Genomic DNA, 6,863 nt, shown 5'->3' on the forward strand with positions numbered 1-6,863 from the left:
TATATAGAAATCTCACCTTTTAAAAAAAAAAAGAGTTAGAGTTGGAAAGAGTAACTGATACATCCAAGATTTCTGATATTTGGTGTTAGACTTTTAGACAAGTACTAATAATAAGAGCTGTGGTTACTTGGGGAGTTCTGTCTCATTGTCTCCACTTGCAGCCCATCACATCAAATGACTCTGTGCACTTCTACTTTGAAGTTTCTTTAGAGACTTGTGGGTCAGACTTCCTGAGGGGAAAGAAAGGCTCAATTCATCAGGGTGTAATGGAAGTGAAAGTAAAATACTTTTCATGTCCAATCATTGCAGGGGGGGCCTGAGGAAGAGCCAATGTGTGCTACTAGAACTGAGAGTGCCAAAGGAAAGACAGAGTGGAGATGAGGAGTGTGTAGGGATCTCCTGCGAGGAGGCCAGCCCTGGGTGGTTCTTGCTGAAAGCCTATTTGTGGATGAAAGTGCAGCAGCCCCGGGGTCCACTCGCTCAGAGAGGCAAGGCCAGTGATTAAGGGGGCGCGAGGGCAGGACGGCCCTTTAATTTGGAACCTCAAAAAGAAGGAGAGCCAGCGCTGGTGTATCTGTCGCCAGACAATGGCGATTACCTTCCTCTTTATCTGGCGAAGAGGGGGCTTTGAGAGAGCAATCTGAGGAGCGGAGGAAATGGCACGACACAGGATTAGTAGCACAACAGGACGGTAAATTAAATGTTGGAGATGAAAGAATAAGGCTCTGACATGCATCAATAGAGAGCATTTGCTGCATTCTAATAAAAGCAACCAAAGAGAAATACCTGTAGAGATTAGTGTGTGTGTGTGTGTGTGTGTGTGAGAGAGAGAGAGCGAGAGAGAGAGAGAGAGAGAGAGAGAGAGAGAGGGGCAGAAAAATACAATCTTAAAAATGACTCATCACAGTTTGGTCAGGTGAGAAAGCTCTTAACGATGAAGTAAACAGAGTAGAAAACCACTTTCGAGCGTGTCTAAGACCATTGAAAGTAATAATGTAAATATTAAAAAACAAGATCTCTACTTGGTTATATTTAATTAGGCCAGAGAAAACCAAATCACCCATCTATCTATCTTCTTCCACTTATCCAAATCTGGATCACGGGAGAAGCAGTCTCAGCAGAGATGTCTAGACCTCCCTCTCCCTGGACAACTCCTCAACCTCTTTGGTGGGGACCCCAAGGTGTTCCAAGGCCAACTGAGGGACTTGGTTCCTCCAGTGTGTTCTGGGTCTTCTCCTGGCCCTCCCCCCGGTGTGACATGCTTGGAACATCCCCCTGGGAAAGGCGACCAGGGAGCATCCGAAACAGATGGCTGAGCCATCCCAACTGGCTCCTTTGGACATGGAGGACCAAACGCTCAACTCCGAGTTCTTCCTGTGTGACAGAGCTTCTCACCTTGTCTCTAAGGAAGCACCCTGGCATCCTACAAAGGAAACATACTTTGGCCGCTCGTATCCAAGATCTTGTTCTTTGGGTCATGACTCATGGCCCAAAGTTCATGACCATTGGTGAGGGTAGGAATGTAGATTGACTGGCAAATTAAAGCTTCGCTTTCCAGCTTTGCATCTTCTTTACCACAATAGAATGTACATTGATCATAATACTGCTAGACCACACCAGTCTGTCTGTCTACCTTGCAATCCTTCCTTTCAAAACTCATCAACAAGCCCCCAAGATACTTAAACTCCTCCACTTGAGGAGGAGTCAGCAGAAACTGCCCTCTGACCTTAAGAGGTCCAACCACCTATTTCTGGTTGAGAGCCATGGCCTCATATTTAGAGGTGTTGATTCTAATCCCAGTCACTTCACACTCAACTGCAAACCACCCCAAATGCATGCTGAAGGTTGGCTTGAAGGAGCCAACAGGAACACATCATCTGCAAAGAGCAGAAACGATTTGCTATGGTCTCCAAACCAGACACCCTCTGGTCCTTGGCTGTGCCTTGAAATTATTTCCATTAAACTAATGAACAGGAGCTGTCACAAAAGGGTGCCGGACTGCCGGAGTCTAGCAAGCACTGGGAATAGGTGTGACTTACAGCCAGCAATGTGAACCAAGCTCCTTCTCTGATCGTACAGAGAATGTATAGCCCTTAACAGATGGACTCAGACACCGTCCTACTGGAGCACTTCCCGCAGGATGCAACAAACATCTAGGAGACAGTAAACATGACGTTGTCGAATGATGCAAAAAAACCTGGAAAAAACCCACTGTGCCCCAATCAAACCAAGGCCAGAACCTAAACTAACTTAACAGAGGAAATAACACTATAAAGGAAGTGATGAAGAGAAAGAAAGAGTAGATTCAGAGCACCTGATTAAACCATCCTGGTCATATAATAATGATTCAATCCAAGAGTAGCTTTATCTTGGTTTTTTATGACACCAAGAAGGCAAAGTGATGAAGAGAAGGTGAGCCTTAATCTCAGTCACAATAGAGGGTGAACAAAAACGTACTTACAAGCACTATCAGCCGCAAATATCAAATCAGTTCTCCCAGGACGTAATCCTTCCAGACAGCATTGTTGAGTCACTGAACCTGCGGTCAGACATACGACTACCCATGTAATAGTAATACAAACAATTACCAACACACACACGCACACTACAAATCCTACAGGAGGTACTTTTTGATGTGCTGCAGTCCCAAATAAATGTCCAAAAGGACATAGTTGGTCTCCAAACAATCCCCAGGGGAGCCATGATTAGTCATATTGTGTTTGTGCTAGAAGTAGTTTAACTAAATTCAAGGTTTCCTTCAATTTTGTGTTACATAAACAGGTATATTACCAGTCACTCTACCTTGCCAAAGTTATTAGCCTAAAAAGGCAGAGTAGAAGATTTTGAGACATGATTCCAAAGCATCTAAAACTTTTTTGATTAAAAAACATTTATGTTGTAGAATAAATAGTCATAGGGTTTATCTAATAATAATTGATACGAGCATTTTCTCTCATATTCTATACTTGCTTATCCATCGTAACAAGTTGTGGGCTCTTTAAGAGCTCATCCCATCTAGACCCCCTGGATAGGAAGCCAGTGTAGTTGCAGGGCGAACAGGAGGATGGGTGAGAACATGCAATCTTAACACAGGGAGCAGGGCTCCCTCCCCAGGCTGTGAGGCAGATTGAAAGCAAATTTTCTTTTCTTCTGCAGGAATGGCTGGTTCAAGGAGCTTAACATACATCTTAATAGAGTGTGGAATCAAATAAAGGAAACCTTTGCGTGCACAAAGAAAACATGCAGGGTGAGCAAGGTTTTAAAGTGTTCATTAAGCATCCCTTATTATGTTTAATGTTAATGTACATTTAAAAGGAGTACCAAAATCATCAGGAAAAAAATGTGAACACCTTTTAATCATTTTGACACCGTCTTGTGGTAGTTTGATGTGAGCTGATTCAATGAAAAAAAAAAAGCACATGGTTCCTTATTGTTATGAAGAGGCAATCAAGTGAAGGGTTACACCCCAATACAGTTAAACAACCTTAAACAATCTGTTACCTTTTTTAATCTATTCCCTATATTATAGGATTGCCCACTTTTTGACCTCTAAACTTCTCAACAACCTGGTCCTCAAAGCCTCGATTTCATTAATTGCAGGAGCAATGTGAACAACCTTGTTCAGGATGTCATTTGGCAGTAGGAAAAAGACACTAGCAACTTCATTATCCAGCAATAACAGGCTAATTATTGTGTTTGTTAGCTACAAATCAGAGTACAACAGCCTGCATGTCCCTGTCCTGTTTTGAGCATCTTAATTACTTACCCCTCCCTCACACACACCCCCACCATCTCCAGCCCTCTCTCTGTTTCCACTGCTGCTGTTGTTATTTTGCATATAAAAGGCAACAGCTAATTGTCTGGACTATAAATATGCAGCATGCAATTAGCATCCTGGCCTGCCTCTGCGTAGTGTTATCACCTCACGGTTTGTTACGTTAGTATAGACCGCGCACTCAATTCTACCATATCTAATGGAAGTTTGATAGCAGCATACAACCTTTGTTTGTAGGAAAAAATGTTTGGAACCAATGTCTGTCATCTCTCCCGTCTATTTAGCTTTGATGGTTTTAACAGGCAAAGCATCACTTAAATAGGGGAAGAAAAGTTCATGCACCACAAATTATTCTTAAGAAAGGTATGTTATGTTGGGTCGCGTAGGAGCTTGTGATTAAATAGCAAACAAGACTGATGACTAGATAAAAATAAATCATTCATATTTTTTTTTTTTATTAAACCTGTATTAAAAGTATGCCAGCTTCATAAAGTTATGATAAGCTGTGTTTCCATTACCCTTGGAAATACGCAAAATCTAAATAGTGCAATAAAAACTGGTAAGGGAAACACCTGAATTTCGAAATAAATAAAAAAACAAAACACTGAAATATCATCATCATTTCAGACGTTTCAATATTGAAAGGTGTCGCAAAAGCGCTATGGAAACACGTTCAAAGCACGATTATACTTTGTCGACATTTAGAAAAATTGCTTTTATTTTGCAAAAAAACTGTAATGGAAACCCAGCTTTGAGAAGTTAATTGTCCTTTCTTTGCGAGTTAATGCCTGAGAATCATTTCCTATTAACCTTAGGTGCAAAGGAAAAAAGGCAAAAGTATGGGAGAAAAAAAAAATATGCAAAGGGGCCAGAAAAAGAGAGTACTCCAAAAAGAGCTCTTTGACACTTTTCTTCACCTCACCTAAAATCAAAGCAAGTGGGGAAGGGGAGAGGTGCGCTCCAGAGTCAGCGGGGGGTGGATGGGTAAGAGTGTCTTCCCGGATGATTGCAGCCCAGTTTGAGCCGCCAAAGTGCAGACATGAACTTCTTTCATCTTCTTTCAGGGTCACTGTCCACACAGGGAAGGCCCCATCATCCATTCTTTCACTTTCTTAAAGTGAGATTTCCAGCTTTGCAAAATTTCTAACAACCCATCCTCATGGCTGCACGTGAGATACCAGCAAGAGCAACATTAGGCCAGAGTCATGAGGAGCAGCAGGTGAAGGCATCACATCTTCTGCAGAAGGCCAGAGCGGGAGCACCTTTCCTTTATCAATGCAAATATTATAACATACTAGAATTATATATTCCTAAAATAATCCTTATAATAAAATATAACCTTTCTCGGGTCAACGTTTTCAAGGCCTATTTTCAGGAACAAAGAGTTTCAAAACATCTGCTTTAACAGAATGTAAATCTAACAACAACACAAGCTTTACGTAAGCAACGAGACAATCAGATATAACAACCGGGACAGTTAGTTTATCACTAAAAGACAGTTTGAGACCAGAATGCAAAAATCTGAAAAAATAACTAATAGACGTCTGCCTGCTCCTTTAAATACAAAACTGAATATACATTAAACAACTCATATACATATACCAAATAAATCAAATCAGCATACACATTAGACCCCTCAATGATAAGAGAATGATCAATCATTAATCTTGTATGTAATTTGTATTACTTTAAATCAGTAAAGTATTACTCTCTGTATTGTGTACAGGCCCATGTATATACATATTTCTATTTATCTGCTTCTGAAACTCTGAAAATTTCCTCTTTATGGGACACATAAAGGATATCTTATCTTATCTTACCTTAAATGTCACCTTTTACTAACTGCAATAACTGATTGCTTCATTTCTAAATGTAAAAAATCGTCTCATTAAAAACTAATGTTCAATATAAACCTTTAGTTCCTGCTGAAATAATGTGTTTTTTTGGGGGGTTTTTACCTCTTCTTCTCACCCATTGTTTCATATTTCTCATCTATGAAATGGAGCACTGCTCTTGTGGCTGCTCCCCAGTACTCACGTACTTGTCCCCCATGTGATATGTTATTGTCTTTCATGTTTCTTGGTCGGGATGTTACTGAAACTGAAGTTCCAAACGGAAAAATAAAGTTATTTGAATTTGAATTGAATTGATATGTCTTAACCTCTTCATGAGCTAATGTTTTGGTTCCGACAATCACATATGTCGTAAATATCATTAAAAAAGAAAACACATGGCGAGCCAATGTTGAGAAAAATTACATTCGGGGCTGGAGTGGCCGACCCTGGGCCTGTTGGTTCGGACAATATCTGTGTGCATTCACAACGAGGGTCCACTTCAAACCAGAGCTGTTTATTAGATGATTACCTGTTTTCCTATTGACTTGATATTCTTGTTGATTGATTGATTCGAGCACCAAACCTCTGACAGAAGCTGGGTTTCCATTACAGATTTTCACAAAGTAAAAGCGATGTATCTAAATGTTGACAAAGTGTAATTGCGCTTTGAACGTCTTTCTATTGAACGTTGTTTTGTTTTTTTTGGGCAGGAGCCTTGTAACTCCTGGGAAATCTGATCCCAGGAGACTTTTCTGCAGGAAGACGGACGCTCCAAACCTCCTTATAACACTCTGCATTCCTTTGTTGTTTCACATCAAAGGTGGCAGTAATGATTTTTAAGTATAATACTAAGAAATGTCTGGGTCTCCTCTTCTGTTTACACGTACGGTGTTATGTGACCAGGTACCTCACGTCATATGACCATGTGCGTCATGTGCGTATTTGCGGAAAAAGTGTTTACATTGCGCTTTTGCGACACATTTCAATATCGAAACATCCAAAATTCCTCCTAAATAAAGCAATATTTTTTTTTAACGAAATAAAGGGTTTTCACGGCGCATCATCAAACCAAAAGTCGCCATATAGGAGGTACTCAGCAGGTAAACAAAGCGCACACTCATGCAGATCCCGATCGTCGAACAAAGGAAAATGGTGAAGTATTGCCGTGTTTTTGGTTGTACCAATCGGTCAGACCGTGAAAAACCTTTGGAGTTTTATAAACTGACAAAACTTAGAACAAATCAGGGAGAACA

This window comes from Gouania willdenowi, chromosome 22 (genome assembly GCF_900634775.1).
Source record: "Gouania willdenowi chromosome 22, fGouWil2.1, whole genome shotgun sequence".
Lineage (NCBI taxonomy): Eukaryota > Metazoa > Chordata > Actinopteri > Blenniiformes > Gobiesocidae > Gouania > Gouania willdenowi.